Source organism: Mustela nivalis (assembly GCF_964662115.1).
Source record: "Mustela nivalis genome assembly, chromosome: 9".
Taxonomy (NCBI): domain Eukaryota; kingdom Metazoa; phylum Chordata; class Mammalia; order Carnivora; family Mustelidae; genus Mustela; species Mustela nivalis.
This window is the reverse complement of record NC_139028.1, coordinates 93,559,055-93,576,378: the sequence shown is the minus strand read 5'-3', so window position 1 is coordinate 93,576,378 and position 17,324 is coordinate 93,559,055.

The following is a 17,324-nucleotide window of genomic DNA, read 5'->3' as shown; positions in this document are numbered from 1 at the left end:
ACTTAGGAAGCACTTTTTTCTTTCCAGTTTCTCCATCAGACTAATTCTGCCTCCAAACCCTGCTGACCTTATATTCTAAGCATCCAAGTCTATTGATACAAAAGCAATTTTAATATCATAATATCAGTATGACAAAGGTGCCACAGGGTCAAGAAGGGAGGGGAAGACAGGAAGAGAGAAGAGAGAAACCATCTTTTTAAGCGGCGTGAACATTTGCCACTTGATTTCTAAAAAGAACCCAACACTGACTAAAATCTCCATTTTCAGTAGGGAAATTCATATAGTAATTAATGAGCCAAAAGTCATAGGAGATACTAAGTGACAAATGTGAGAAAATGATTCCAGCCCGCCCAAGTCTGATTACCTTCCCCAAGTAACTCACTCTCTTTTAGAGACAAACGGGTAAGCAGTAGATTTGAATAAGAGCACTCACAAAAAACCATCTGGAAGGTAAATAGATTTACATCTTTAATTGGGTATTATTGGAACATCCCCTCCCCCAATCCGCTTTAATAATGTAGGTTGTATTTTCTCAGAGCACCTTAACCTACTTCTTTGAAACACCTCTTCATTTCAAGCTAGATTCTTTGGGCTTGATTGATTTTAATGTTTAAAAGCTTAATTCTGAGAGCTGTTTGATTGCCTGATCTGGAACAGCTGCTGTCCCTTGAATGAAGTTGTCTATAGTTTATAGTTTAAGTTTATAGACTACAACTATAGTCTATAGTTGTAGTTCAACTTGTGGGATGGGGCCAGGGGCAAAGAAAAAGGATTTTTTCCCCCCCAAGTTTTCAGTGAATTCCTGCACCCAGTGTGGAAGGGAGGGAACAAAAAAGACCAGGAAGGGTAATTTTTACAATTTCCAGGACCCTTCAGCATACATATAATGAAAACGCTGTAGAACTGTGTTTTTTGCTTCTGTTTCCTTCTGCCAGGCATTAATCACAGCTCCTTAAATGTAGGTAGGACCTTTTCCCCTGTCATTCAAGCCAGAAATCCACGTGGACCCCTTGCATTCCTTCTCTCCCTAACACGATCAGTTACCATTTGTATAGTCTACCTACTGAATGATTCTTGAATCCAACTGACCCTTTCTCTTTCCCTCCTGCTCCTCCCTTCCTTGGGTCCCCCATGTACCTGTGGCTGGAGTGCTTCAACTCCCTCCTCACTAAAATTTCAGATCTTGTCTTGCACCTTCTCAATCTGCCAGAAACCTCCATGGCCTCCATTGCCCACAGGACCGGCGCGGACTCAGCCGAGTATCTTTTTTATGGGCTCCTGTTAAGGTTTACCATCATGGGGGTCGGGGACAGAGAGAGAGAGAGAGACCTGAAAGATGAGACCAGAGGAGTGGGCAGGAGACTTGGTCCTGGTAAGGTCATGATAAGTTTAGGTCATCATCCTATGAATTTTAGGAACATTAGGAAGTCACAAATGGTCCATTTTAAACAGGGACCTGGCATGAACAGATTTGCAAAATCTGTGTTCTTAAAAGCCAGGGTTCTTGAATTGAAATAAAATAAAATAAAAATAAAAGCAAGGGCTCCAGAATCAAACTTAAATTCAAAGTCTGACCATGCCACTTCGCTGTGTGTTCTTGGGTAATTTACTTAACTTTTCTGAGCTCGTTTCTTCAACTATAAAATGAAGGTAGAGACCCCTACGAGATAGGCACAATTGTGATATCTAAATGGAGTAGCGCTTAGCATACCATTTGGCACATAGTAAGCAGCCTACTAATTATAACTAAATATTATTAGTAGTAATTCCTAATCTTCTTTTTTTTTCCGAGAAGCATTCCATGTACCTTCAAGACTGAGTTAAGCCTCCTCCCCGTGTGCTCTAGTAACCCCCCTGTATTTAGTCCTGTTTGTAGGACTTATGATTTTGATCATAAATGCCCATTAAAATTGCCTATGTGTTCTTTCCCCCACTGAACTACGGCTTCCTAAGGCTGGGACCCAGGGTGAATATGGTGGAGGTTCCTTCCATGTTTTCTGAATAAAAGAATCCCTTAGATTGCTTCATACTTTGATTTGCATGATCCCTTTGCCCCTATTTTTATTCCTACTTTACAGGTGGGGAAACAGGAGCTCAGAAAAATCTAGCTTTAAGCATAAAGTTCTATAGTCAGTAATGTCAGAGCAGCAACCGGGCTGTTCCTGTATACCACCGTGGCCTGGAAGAGGGAGAAGGTGAGAGCAGCAACACCCTCTAAAATGACCTTCGGAGAGGGAAACGGGTGTTTTCACAAAGCTTCAGGAAATGGTCAAATGAAGAATAAAACATTTCAGCTGGAAAAATAATAGGTAGCCCGAAAGCAACCCCAATCCTACCAGAAATAATAATTCCAGGAAAGAGAGCTACATACTCAAATGGGAATATACTCCAGGATATGTATAATAAAGTCACCTTGGCATTGCTTGTGTCTTTGTGGCCAAGCCAGGGAGGGATCAAATTTATAAGAGGATTGCAAGGAGGACATTTGCCCATGCTAGCCCAACCAAAGAAGTGTGCCAACCCACCCGACAATGTTCAGCTCCCCACCACAGAACCGTGAGCCTGATCACAACAAAACTCCGGAGTAATTACAGTGAAAATTTCCAAGGGGGAAGAGATCAGACTGTGGTAATGCTAGAAGCTGTCCACGTAGGCCAGTTGGCTTGAACGTCCCAGCATGGTGCCAATGAAGCCAAAGTTGATACTGGCATGGGCCAGTTGGCTTTGCATTGAGGGGGAAAGATGTTCTATGGTCACTGGCTTGAATCCTCTTCCTCACTGGTCCTGCCAATGACAGTATTTGGGATCAAAAGGGAATCGGGTAAAAGAGTTTGGAGAACGTAATGCCAATCTTGACAACCAGGACTGACATTCAGGCAGCAGACATCAACATAGACAGCCAATTGTCAGAATACGAAAATTATTAAAAAAAAAAAAACAAAAAAAACAAAAAAAAAAAAACCACTTCTGGACTAATCAGCAAATAGCACTGTGTCCCGGAGTGCCTCGTACATCACGCCAGCTGCCCAGCTCCTCCCCCAAGCGAGAGTGAGAAGTGCCAGGAAAGGAAAAGAAGTATCATTTCCATGAGTTTCCAGTACTTTCTATGATTTCCCAAACGTGTACAAAATGAAGCAATGTTTATCAGTTTGTGTATTTTCCAATTAAAAAAATATCAAATGAGAAAGAAAAAGGTGCAACTTGAATTTTGGCTCCAGCATTAGTTTTCTTGGGAATAGAAAGGTTTTTCCATGAGGCTCATAACAGCAAATATTTATGGGGAGCTTTCTTAGTTGGGATCCACCCAAGCAGAGCTTGAGCAAGGACTTGGGAGCAAACAGTTTATCAGGAGGGAATCCCAAGAAGCAGAAGTGGGGGAGGGACCATAATGGCGACAGCTGGACCAAAGTCAGTGAAAATGTGCATTTGTTGAGCTGATTCACACTTTGGGCAACTGAGGCTCCGTCCCAATTGTGGGTCCGCATAAACCTCACCTTAAATTATCCCTCTGAAGCTGGGTATGAGACATTTATTCACCGAATCCTGTCCCCCATTGGTTGAACATTAAACCTCTGCACTTCCAAGCTGCCCCACTTTGGAAAAGACCCTGAGGCAGAAAAGCTGAGACAGTGGGGGGGACCCAGCAGGGGGTGGGGGTGGGGTTGCCCCTGTAGCCACAACACAAAGCCCATGTGGGACAACTGAAGAGGCTTTCTGTGTCCCTTCCTTTCCAAAGGTAGGTTCCATTATATTCCTCATTTTCAGAGGAAGAAACAGAGACAAGGAAAGGTCAATTATCTTATTAAAGGTCACAGAAGGCTGAAATTCGAACATGAGTTATCCAACTTCTGCGTCTAAGCTTTTAAGCATGTGAAAATATTGTTTATAATGACACTTCCGAAAAGGAAAAAAGAGCAGCCATCTGGGGATGGGGGGGAGTTAGGGAGAAACAATAGTAGGGAAGATTTTATATAAATACTCCCTTCTTTTTATGGAAAAAGAGAAAGAGAGCCAATCTGACTGTAGATTTTAAGAACTCTGAAAAAATGTCTCCTCATGACTTGACACAGAATTACAGACCATACCCTACCCCCAAACACCCAAATAGACATAGATATTTAAAGGGGCATATATTGCCCATTATTCCAACGGAAGCCCATTGGGTATTGAAGCTACTGATGCTCCAAACCCCAGCTCTGGAAAAGCTGAGGACCCGTTGTTTAGTGCAATCCTTGATGCAGTCTATCATTCTTCCTGGCTGGAATTGTTAAAAAGCGCCGTTCTCTCGGAAACAAAACAAAAATGTTTTGGATAACGTTAAAGACAGATGACATTTAGAGAGATAAGCAGAGCTGCTGTGTCCGTGTTCAGCTGGTCTACCGACAGAGCGAATGAGAATTACAATCTGGGATGAATTTATTAACCAGCCCCTCGTAGTGCCGGGAACGTAGGGTACTATTCCCTGTGTGAGGTGCCAGCCATCTGGAGAGCTAAGCAGAGCTGGAGATCAGAGACGCTCAGCTCCTGTCAGGTTCCAGGTGAATGATCTCCAGGGAGGCGAGGGGAGACTTTCTGCTCCGATGATAAAGATCCTGAAATGACATGGTTCCTCTCATTAGAGCTCTCCTGGCTTTATCTCCTCAGTGTCACGCCCTGTGCTCACTCCCAATCTGATTTCACTGGAAGGTTCTGTAAGTGAATTTGGAGCTTCTGAGTCATGACTGAGACCCAGCAGGCTGCTCTTGTGCTCTGCCCCTGGGCTCTCCTGTCCAAGAAGCTCTCTCAAGCGTGCTGTCTGCTTTCCTTTCAATGAGACGGTGAGGGGACGTGGGGCACACTTCCTGCGGGGACTTTGTAAATCATGATTAGGAAGCCACTACCTATCATCTTCTATGAGTGGGAGAAAAAGAAATAAGAAATGCCTGAAAGGTCCACAACACCCAAGAAGAAAGAGCACATGGGATACAGAAGTAGAGGCGAGGGTGATTGTTTCCATGACGGGACGCTACAGAAGCCATTGCACCTTGCGGCAATCCCAAGGGGAAGTGCCATTTGATAAAGCCTGGGCCAACCCGAGGAAACGAATTTACAAGTGTTTAACGGGGGCTTCCAGATATTAAAAGGATTCTGACTCGTAAAATCTCACATATATCCAACATGTGTCACGATCGCTTTTCTTTCCTCCCTGTTTTACACACGGCACACTCTCCAGCACCCCTTTCCTGAAATTTCCCAGAAACATTTGTTATGATCACCCATTCAGCACGTATTCCCTCCCTTCCCTCTCACACTGCGGGACGAGGAGGCTTCCCACCCTTACTGATGCTGGACCGGGCTCTGTGACTTGCTTCGGTCAGTAGAATATTAGCAGATGCAAAGGGAGCCGAGGCCTTCAGTTTATTTGTGGGTTTTGGCTTGACCCCTTTTGTTCAGTTGATCTACATTGACGGCACATCTGGGTACTTTCTGCTTGGCCCCGGATCAAGCATAAACCTTGGAACCAAGCCCAGGGAGCCCACAGTCCCAAGTAGAACCACCTGGCTGAGCCCAGCCCCCATCAGCCTGCCCGCAGACGACAGCAGACCCATGTGCAGAAACATTTGTTGATAGTCATTGAATTCTGAGCGACCTGTCTCTTTGTCCTTCTCTTTCATTCTTTCTGATTCTAATTTACAAAACCCCAAAAGGATGGCATCCCCCCTTTAGAGGAGAAGAAGGCGAAAGAAATGCAACTAAAGAAAATCAGAATCTTCGGGCGCCTGGGTGGCTCAGTGGGTTAAGCCCCTGCCTTCGGCTCAGGTCATGATCTCAGGGTCCTGGGATGGAGGCCCTCATCGGGCTCTCTGCTCAGCAGGGAGCCTGCTTCCCTCTCTCTCTCTCTGCCTGCCTCTCTGTCTACTTGTGATCTCTCTCTGTCAAATAAATAAATAAATAAAATCTTTAAAAAAAAAAAAAAAAGAAAATCAGAATCTTCTCCAAGACACAGAGAAAGGGAAAAAGGCTGGAACCCTTCATGGGTTAGTAACTGCTAAATTGTCACACACATCCTAACAGCTACGGTGTTGTTGTTCTATAACAGGCACTGTGTTAAACACTTTATAAACTTGAACATATTGTATCCACCCAGTATCCCAAGGAGTCAGAATAAATATCACCATTTGACAGAAAGAAAACCGAGTCTTCCTAAGGTCGCCTATCTGGTTATCAGGTGCCAGAGCGGGGATAACAACTCAGGTTTAGGCAAATTCCATCTTTGTGAGCAACCTAGACAGTGAACCAGTCTTTTTCTTTTTCTTTTTTTTTTTTTTAAAGATTTTATTTATTTATTTGACAGGCAGAGATCGCAAGTGGGCAGAGAGGCAGGCAGAGAGAGGTGGGGGAAGCAGGCTCCCCGCTGAGCAGAGAGCCCGACGCGGGGCTCGATCCCAGGACCCCGAGATCACGACCCGAGCCGAAGGCAGAAGCTTTAACCCACTGAGCCACCCAGGCACCCCGACAGTGAACCAGTCTTAAAATGAAATGCTGTTCTTTAATGTAACAAATTGGCAAATTAGAAACACTCCAACACTGAGTCCTGGCACAAGTATGAAAGTGGCATTCCCATAAAATACAGGTGAGAATGTAAATTGGTTCTCACGTTCTGGAAAGCAACCCAGCAATATTTATTAAGAACCTGAACATTCGCCTGCCCTTTGAACCAGTAATCCCACTTCTCTGATTACATTCTAAGCAACCCATCAGAGATACTGCCAAAGATTCACATTCAAGGTTGTTCTTCAAGACGTTGCTTACCCCAGTGAAAAATTGAAATCAATTAAACTGTAGAATAGTTGCAGAATAGTTAAATAATTAGAACGGCTGTGGTCTGGAAAGAGATGCAGCCTGTGAAATATGATTCAAAATCATATTTTAGCCATAGGAAGAAAAGTTCGTGCTCTGGGCTGAATGTGTGTGCGTTTTCTCCACCCAAATTCGTGCTCGGAGACCCTCCCCTCCCAAGGTGATGGTGATAAAAGGTGGGGGCCCTGGGAGGAGAGTAAGTCCTAAGGGTGAAGCCCTCATGGCTGAGATTAGTGCCCTTATGCATGGGAAGCCCCAGAGAGCTCCCGTGTCCCTTCCCCCACATGAGGACACCACAAAGGGTTGCCACCTACAAATCAGGGACTGGAGTTCACTACTGAATCTTCAGGCAAACGGATCTTGGATTTGCCAGGCTCCAGAGCTGCGAGACATAAATTTCTGTTGTTTACAAGTCAGCCGTCTCAGGGATTTTTTTTTTTTTTTTTTTTTTAAGCAGCCCGAATGGGCTAGGAGAGCTTACAATACTATGTAAATGGGTGGGGGAGAATAGGATGGACAACTGACTATAGAAATCTGACTCCAGTTTTGGAGAGAGAGAGAGAGATCCTGAGTATGATACTACAATAGAGAAAGCATTATTTCTGCATGATGATGATTCTTCCTATGGGATTTTTTTTTTTTTGCACTTTCTAAACATTTTTTGTATTTTTCAAATTTTATCGAATTCAGTGAATATTACTTTTGTACCTAGAAAAGCATATTTAAAAATTACATGTTTTGGAACAGCCAGCCACTATTTTCCGCATCAAATATCAGCCCCCATAAAGACAGGATTCTTGATCTGTTTGTTCACTGACATGTGCCCAGAATAGTGTCTGGCTCTTCACATGTGCTCAGCAAATATTTGTTGAGTGAACAGAAGGTACAGCCGGCAGTGTAGGCAAATCTAGGATGGATGCTGAGATTACCGCAGCAACTGCCCTCAAAACAACCACTTTAAAAGGCTGGGATGTTCTGCGGGCCAGAACTTCGTACAGGACACAGTGCTTATCTTGCTCCTTGGTGTCTGGGGCCTTTGCTAGGAAGACATGATGAGCCAGAGGCGGCTGGGAATGTTAAGAGGAGGAATCATCTAGAGGCTTCTTTCACGTGTCTGGTGCCTGGGATGAGATGAGTCAGAGGCTGGTCTCAGCTAGGACTCTCTGCGGAAATGTCTACACACACGCCATGTCTCCTCCGTCCAGCTTGAGCTTCCGCAGTGGATTTTGCACAAGCGAGAAATGAACATTTACTGTGCGAAGACACTGCTACTTTGGGATCTGCTGCTGCAACAGAGCCTGCCACGTTCTGGACCAGTGCTGGGCCAGGGCAAGGATTCTCCAGTATAGAGCTATACCATGGAAGGAGCTACAGCTGAATTCACCTTGTCTTCTTGTCTCTGTTAGCCTGGAGGTCAGCCTGAGCAATGTCTTTCTGTTCCATCATGAGCAGTCTTTGCATAGCAGAGCTGCTGCCCATGGAGGCACACGAGAAATGTGTGACACAGACCGGGATGCCTGCCCTGCTATGTACATGTGTGACCATGGACAGGCTAGGGAATCTCTCTGAGCCTCAGTTTTCTCATCTGCAAAATAGGAATGATGATGTCAGCGCTGGTCTCAGGATCGTTGTAAAGAATGAAATGAGATGAGGCATCTATTATATGGAAGTTGGCACCAAAAAACGTTCCTTAAATGTTCGTGTTGTCTTCGTCCTGCTGTCACACGGGGCTCACAATCTCTTCATTTGATGACTAGGGCGGTGTCAGCCATGCACAATTCAAAGGAAAAAAAATGGTCAACCGGTTCAGAATGGATTTAGCATGTTTCCTGTGGTTTGGGTCTGGTGGAGGGGGAAAAAGGACAAAAGAGGGGAGGGAAGTCCTAAAGCCATAGGTAAGAAGTGAGAAAAAGACTTCCCCTTCTGATGAATTAAATATCCACTTCTTTATATACCGCCCGGTTCCATAGGAGAAGAGCAAAGGCAGATTTCCTACCATCTCATAATTTGGAAACAGAAACAGACACTAAAACAAGAATGGGGATAGGAGCAGGAAGCAGAAAGTCGCTCCGTGAGAGCCTCCCGGCAGACTTGGGCCGAGGGTCACAGGAAGGACCTTCCACTCTTGTCCAATCCAGGCTCCGGGCTCCCCGATCACGCCATGTCCAAGGTGAGCTCCCGAGGGCAGGGCAGTGAGCTCAGCTGCTGGCAAAGCTGACTTCAGGATGGGGCCGGGCATGTGCCTAGCCCAGTGCCACGTGTGCTGGCTGAGTCACCCAGAGGTTCCCCGCGCAGCTGTCAGGCCCCACGGGAAGAAACAACAAGAAGCATTCAATTTTTGTGCTCATCACCAATGCTCAGATTCAGAAGAATGTCTAAAAAAAAATCTCTCTGGCTTGCACTTTTTAGGCCATTTAATTTTTTATTGTTGAGCATGAACAATGAAACCGAGCAGTTTCCTGTTTCTCGGCCCCAACCCCCCACCGCTGAGGAATTTGGGTTTAAATTGCCGGAGAGGAACATTTACATTCTATAAATTAGCTTCACTAAAGATGCTTAAGCGTTTATGAAAACATTCCCGTTTTATACTCAGCTTTATAAAATCTTAAAAGAAAAAAAAAAAATCCCAAACGGTCACGAGAAGCTAAGCTGGCAGAGAGAGCAGTCTGCTCAGTGCAAATACGGCAAGAGCTTTGCAAATGAGTAATACGGAATCAGGATTAAGAGGCTGCAGATCATTTATCAGTGACAAGGATTCTTAGCCTCTGTACTCCAGGCCACAGGCTGAATCCTGCGTCTCAGAAGCAATATACAGTATTAACTCATTTATAACCCCCTTCATGCCGGCGGCAGGGAAGCCCACTGTGCCCCACCTCCGGTGCCAGGGACAGGTAGTTTTGATGTACAGCAAAGAGTTTGGCTTCCAAGGGAGACATGGGCTTAAATCCTGCTTTAGCTACTAACCGGCTAGTGACCCGAGACAACAAAATTAACCCCTCAGAGACTCAGTTTCCTTCTCCAAAGACTGAGTATGATAACGACAGGCACTTACTCTGACGGGTAGTTCTCCGGAGAGCTCCGCTTTTGGACAAACGGAATAAAGGCCACGAGGCTACAGAGGCATTCTATCCTGTGTACATTCAAAGAAACGTGTTCGGACACACATGTCCCTTCACCATGAGGAAGAGTGTGTGCGGAAGAAAGAAGTGAGAAGCTCACCTTCATTTATCTCTATCCCCCTTTCCCTGTATTTTTCTGACTACATCCTGGACCTTCTCTGGCTCTAGGGAAAAGAGGTCACAGCCAAAGACAGAGAGAGACCAAAGAAATTAATTTTGGCTTGTGATTCTGGGGGTGTCGGCTTAAGAATAATTTTGACTCTTGACTTTATAGGCATTTCCCCTTAAGCGCTTCCTTTAAAGTCTGTGGCCTTCCCCTTCTGCAGCCCCCTAACCCCTAAGTACACAGTTCTCATTACCCTCTTAACCCCGGTAGGCAGCAGGCCCAGGAGCATAAGTGCTGGGGCTGTCTCGCTGCTGGGCCGCAGACCCTGTTTCGTAGTCTTAACTTTTTCAGACATCAGTTACCAGACCCCTGACAAAGACGGTCCGAGAGCCAGCACGGAAGTTCTCGTTCGCTAAAACTTATTAAAGCATCCAAAGGGTTTCCAGCATTTTCCACCTGATTTATATCCTTTCTGTCCATCAAAATTAGGTGATCGCCCCGATGGATAAAAATCACATCTGAAGCTCTCTGCTGATCAGCACTTAGAGGTTACTGTTTCTAAGGACGAATACCATATTTAACAATCCTTACTGCCAGCCACGCGATCACTCTTTGCACAGTTTTATCTTTAATGTGACACATTTATTCTCATTGCATTTCATCACAGCCTCAATGGACAATGGCTTAGCAGAGAGGCAGTGCTTGCTTAGGGATGTGCTAGACTCACCTTTCCAATAGTACTTTCTGGAATGATAGAGGCCTCCTCTATCTGTGTTGTCCTACTAGCCAGGTGTGGCTATTAGCTATTGGTCCACATATGGCAATAACATTTGACATGTGACTGGTACAGCCAAGAATCAGAACTATAAAGTATATTTAGCTTTAAGTAATTTACATTTGAATATCACTGTCCTTCATGGCTATTTGCTACCACATTAGCGCAGTGCTAGATACTACCCACTTGGGACTTGTGCTGGGTCAGTGTTGTCTGATGGAAGGAAATACAACACGAACCACAGACATAATTAAAATTTTTCTAGTAGCCACACTCAAAAAAAGGAGAAAAAAAAGAAATGAAATGAATTTAAATATACACTTTATTATTACTGACACCTCAAAATACTATCATTTCAACATGTAATCGATAAACTATTAATGAACTACTTTACATTTTTTTCATACTAAGCCTTCAAAATTCAGTGTCTATTTCATACTTACAATGTAACTCAGTTCTCACTAGCTATATTTCAAGTGTTCAACTGCTATATGTGGCCAGTGGCTGCCATATTGGACAACACAAGGCAGATATTAGCGCCCCTGGGGCTAACTTTTCTACCTGTAACATAAACATGTTTACAGCAACTGTAACCTAAAACACTCTTCTATTTAACTAGGGACGCTAAAGAATTTAACACAGAGGATTAAACACAAAACCAAACTCACTGCATTCATTTTTACCAAGGCCTACAAAGCTATGCAGAATATTTAGTGTTTCCTTTCCTTTCTATGTTTCTTGTTCTTTTGCTTTGAATTAAATAAATTCACTAATTTCACTAACATGTCACTATTTACTGCTAATTATACAAGAACAGTTCTACAACTTGAAGAAATGCAATGTGATTGTGTAGCAACATACTTAAGCTCAGGGTCTAGTAATTTCCATATCAATAATTTCCATTAGTGTAATGGGACACAATAGAAACTGCTCCAAGAATGAAAATGTGTAATTGAAAAAAGCAATCAGAGAATCGCTTGGCAGCAAAGTAGGTAACCAATAAGCCAATGACCTGATCAATGGGTAGTAGGTACATTAAATGCAGACGATGATTCAAGAGTGTCCATTAGCAGAAATTTTAACAAATAAATTACATAAAAATAATCAATACAGCTGGCTGACAGTGTAACCTGTAATAGCAGATCGAGGCGATTGCAAAGATTTGCGATGCGCATACTTGAATGGCTTCTCAAGTTCAACATTGCCAACGACACCTCCTCCTCCATCTTGAGTCCCTTCTCTAATGCTTTTTCTAAAGTAGGTTGTTGTTTCATCCTTACCACGCGCTCATGAAAAATGGATAAAGGCAGTCATGTGGGTTTTCTGTGTCTCCTGGACACACCTTGCTGAAACATGCTCAATATTTGTTAATGGCTTTGGAGGCAGGAGCCATGACGGTACAGCCTTGGCTTTGGAAGACAGAGACTGAGACAAAACTTGAGAGGGAGGTAGCACGGGAGGCAGGGGCAGTTATAAAGGCTGGATAACTGCCTTTCAAACTTGGACAGGAAAATTGTTTTGTAATGGTAGTCCACAACGTCAGCCTGGCTCTCCACTGGAGAAGGGAAGCAGAATACAGTCCTTGTGGCCTTGGACTCAGCCAGACGAATCAGAATCATTCCTTCCACTTTACAACAGTTTGCATCGTTTGATTTTGTTCATCCAATAAGCATTTATGCATTACAAACTTAGCAGACTGGGAGAAGACAAGATAATGATACCACTATTATGTATTATTTAGCTGGTATTAAGCTTTCATTTGCTTCTCCGACAGAAGCAGGATTGTGCTTTGCTTAGGAAAGCAAGCAGGACTGGGCTGCAAGTCATCCTCACTTGTGAAAGACGTGCCCTGCCTTCAAGGGGTTTGGTCCCAGGATACACGCAGGGAACCCAGAAGCCTCTTGTGTCTCTCCTCTCTTCACTTTGCACACTGTGTTAGAAAGGAAGCAGAGGGCTACCCTTTACTGAACACCAGCTAGGTATCAGGAACCATGCTAAGCACAGGTAAGTAATACCTTTATTGCCACCCTCCAAGAGTGTTGCTAGTGCTGGAAAAAATACATTATTTTAAACATAGAGAAGAGAAAACCCACTGGCACTCACAGTAGCAAAATCCCGAGATTCCAGAAGACAAGGTCAGTAGGGCCCTTTGATGTTTTTTTATTCCTAACAGGGAAATTAATCTAGAGGTGGGGAGGTGAGGCTATTTGCTGCCCCTCTTAAATGCTAAGGCAAAGGACTAAGCCACTTAAAGTGAGATCAGAAAAAGCAAGAAACATCTTCCTTTCAAAGCAGCAAATACTATTAGGTCTTAGGAGGTACAATCAGAATACTTCTTTGGGGTAATTTCTGGAAAAGGGAAAGAATCCATTAATTATGCATGTAAAAGTAAGCAACACATTTAATGCTTTTAAGAGAATCTACGAAGTAACTATTATTAAAGGGATGTTGAGGATAATAATTTTAAAGGTAAAATTGTAATTCATAGTGATATAAAATTGAGCATGCATTAGAGATTTTACTTCATTCATTCAATTAGGGACCCACTAAGATGATAGAACAGGTTGAAAGGAGGATTCAGAAAGCAGGTACCTACCCAGCCAGGCTGATACAAATTTGCTTCACAGATGCAGAACTGGCTGGAGGAAGGATGGTGGAGACAATTTCCAGAACTCACTTGCACATTATGGTAAGCAGAATCCTGAGATGCCTGGCCCCTGGGGCACACATCCTAGATCTTCCCCTCCCCTTGAGGATGGGGGGGGGGGGGACTGTGGATCTAGTGGATTTCTCCCCCTGATTAGATTACAGCAGGTAACAGAGGTGAAGGGATTTTGCAGATGTAATTACATCTCCAAGACTCTGATTTAATCAAAAAGAAGATTATCCCTGAGTGGCACTGACTTAATTAATTGAACCCTTAAAGGCTACTGGACCCTTCTTGAAGGAAGAGGTGTTTTGTTTTGTTTTGTTTTGTTTTAAGATTTTATTTATTTATTTGACAGACAGAGATCACAAGTAGGCAGAGAGGCTGACTGAGCGGCGGGGTGGGGGAGGGGGGAGGCAGGCTCCCCGCTGAGCAGAGAGCCCGATGTGGGGCTCAATCCCAGAACCCTGAGATTATGACCTGAGCCGAAGGCTGCGGCTTAACCCATTGAACCACCCAGGTGCCTAAGAAGAGGTTTGAAGTATGAGAGATTCTGCTGGACTTTGAGAAGCACACTGCTGAGCTGGAGAGGACCACATGATAGGGAATGGGGCCTCCAGAACCTGAGAAGTGATAGCCAGTAAGAAGGCAGGGACCTCAGTCCTCTAAAAGGGAGATGAATTCTGCCCTCCTCCTGTGAGCTAGGAGCAGAAAGCTGAACCACAGAAGACATCAGTGTGCTGAAACTCTGGGCAGAAGACCTAGCTAAACTGGGCCTGGGCTCCTGACCCCACAGAAAATCCAAGATCCTCCATGTATGTTACAGGAAGCTGTTCAATTTGTGGTAGTTTATTAAACAGCAATAGAAAACACATATACTTGTCTACAGAAAAGAATTATTTGTAGGCTATGGGCGAGCTACAACTTACAATGTTGCCAAACAGCTCAAGACAATGCAAAGTGCAGAGACCCCAGAATCAACCTGGGAGACAACACCTAGGTTTTCACTGGATGCATGCAGCCCTCCATCTGGTCCTTACCATGAGCAATATTTCATTCGGTAAACCGCCTGTTTCACCCATAATATTGCTTGATTTTATTTTTTATTTGAAGAAAACCTTTTTGGTTTTGCCTGGAATGGATTTAGACTACCCTTTAATTTGTTTTTCTGCGCATGTGAGGGGGTGGGGGGAGTGGCTCCCGACCAGAGTGGAAATCTACAAAGGCTCCAGAAAGCACCAGCAAGGCTGAGAATGATTTAGCAGTCACTGCTGAGCAAATGGAACCGGGCAAAATCCAACATGGACTATGAGGGTGATGTTCCCCGTGCAGTGAAAGTTGAGGCTGACCTCATCCGGGCATTCATTTATACCCTCAACAAACAAGTCCAGTGCCCATCTGGTTCTAGACAGGGAGGTAGTGGCCAATGGACATGCCATGATCCCCCATCTCACAGAGTTTACCTTCTAAAGGAGCAAAATATAATGCAGATTTGGAGATCTATATTGAAAAGTACCATGGGGGCACTGGGTGGCTCAGTGGGTTAAGCCACTGCCTTCGGCTCAGGTCATGGTCTCAGGGTCCTGGGATCAAGCCCCGCATCAGGCTCTCTGCTCAGCAGGGAGCTTGCTTCCCCCTCTCTCTCTGCCTGCTGCTCTGCCTACTTGTGATCTCTCTCTCTGTGTCAAATAAATAAATAAAATCTTAAAAAAAAAAAAAGAAGAAGAAGAAGAAGAAAAGAAAAAAAGAAAGAAAGGTACCAGATTTGGAGAACTACAGAGTTGACCTTTGTGGTTACCCATGAAGACTTTCCTGAGGTTGAAGGATGAGACCACACCCCTGCGGTAGAGTTTCAGAGATAATTGGGTTGCTAATCCTCCCAGGAAGCAGATCCAGGCATAGAGAAAGAGGGCGAGGACTCCAGGTCCTTAATGGGTGGATGCACAGGGGCCAGACCCCTAACAAAACACGGATTTCATCCCTCGCGTCGGATTTCACCTCTGCTGCCACAAGGAGGCTGCCTAGCCACCCCCCCCCCCATAAATAAATCCAGAAAAGAGAAGATAATACGTTATGTTCTAGTATGCTGCTCTGTCCACCTCTGCACTTAGTAGTTATAATGACAGCTTACCGGTGGAAGCACTTTGTATATAGTAACTTAATGTTCACAATAGCCCACAGAGGTAGGTCTTGTTATTATGCCCGTGTTACAGATGAGGAAGCTGATACAGGGAAAGGTGAGTGATGTCTCCATGGCCGCATGGCTAGTGAGTGTAAGAGTCGGGACTCACGCCCAGACAGTCTGGCACCAGAGTCCTCGCTCCTAACCTTCCCAGGGAGAACGTCTTCGGAATAAGGGTTCCCTTGGGCATGGGCAGGAGCCGCATCTGGGAGGAGTCCTCAAGCATAGTCTGCCTTGCAGTTTACCTCGCTTACCCCTAAGCTCCAGGATCCTCAGTAGCAGGAGTCCCTGTCCGGCGGTCCTACGGGAAGTTAAGGGATTTTTGTATTCTCCTCCAGCCGCAGCGTGGGGGGCATGCTGATTGTACCCCCAGGTAAGATTAGGTTATTTTACCACCCTTGCAAATCTCTCATCTACTTCAAAATACCTCTTGCCTCATCTCTGAGCCTCTGCTTTCTCCTCCGGTTGTTCTGCTGTAAACATACACTGCTCAACTCCCCACTGGGATCCGACCCCGGGGGGCACAAGCAGTGATAGCAAGCCCCCCCCCCCAGTTGCTGCCCACCAGCAGTCAGCCACCCCAAGGAAGACGGAGGGTTTCAAGTTTCCTGTTGACAGTCACTGTCCCGTGGGGAGCTCTCTGGGAGAAATTAAAGACTGGCAACTAATTAACAAGGGCTCGGTTATTTTACAAGGGAGAACAATGGTTCCTCTGACCACTTTTGATTCATTCCGTCTCTGGTTTCCTTGGAGCATCATAAAAGGATCTGTGTGTGTGTGTGTCAAGAGAGTGGATGGAGAGAAGCGCCCCGGGCAAACAGAAGAGGAAGTTTCTGCCGGGTGGGTCTTCATCCGAAAGTGAGTTATGCCCAGCACTTGGTATTCAGTTCCTGTGTTGGTGTCTGCCCTGCCCGAGGCAATGACAATGACCAGTCGCCGAGGCTGCTTTCTCCCCTTGTCAGAAGATCTTTGCCCCCGAGTTGTGGTCCCTGTGCAGCTTTATGCTTGCCTCCATCTTTTCCCTGTAGAGCAACTTGCTGGAAGAGCTGTGTAGGCAATCAGAGGTGCCGGCTGACCTGCCTCAGGGAGGGAAACACTTGAATTTTCAGGGGCTGACTCTGGACCTCAGGGTTACTAGGGCTCTCTGGCGGGTGGGAACCCAGCCCTGCTGCTTTTCATAACTTCACCCCTCCCCTCCCCCTTCTCTGTCACATGATTTCAGAAGACTTAGAGCCCTGGCTCAGGATTGGGGCATGTGATTTAGGCTCAGCCAGTCAGGGCATGGCATTCTCTTGGCTGCCAGTTACTGGTTCATTGGTAATCATGGGACTTAATTGGAGCCATTTAGAGAGGCTAAGACTTTCCCTGCAAATTCTAGGAAGTAGTTTTTTGTTTTGTTTTGTTTTTTCAAGATTTTACTTATGTATTTGACAGAAAGAGATCTTAAGTAGGCAGAGAGGCAGGCAGAGAGAGAGGAGGAAGCAGGCCCCCCACCAAGCAGAGAGCCCCACAGGGGACTCCATCCCAGGACTCTGAGATCATGACCTGAGCTTAACCCATGACCAGAGGCTTAACCCCCTGAGCCACCCAGGTGCCCTAGGAAGGAGATGCTTACTCTCTTCTTGCTGGACTCTATGCAAGTGTGAAGCCGGAGA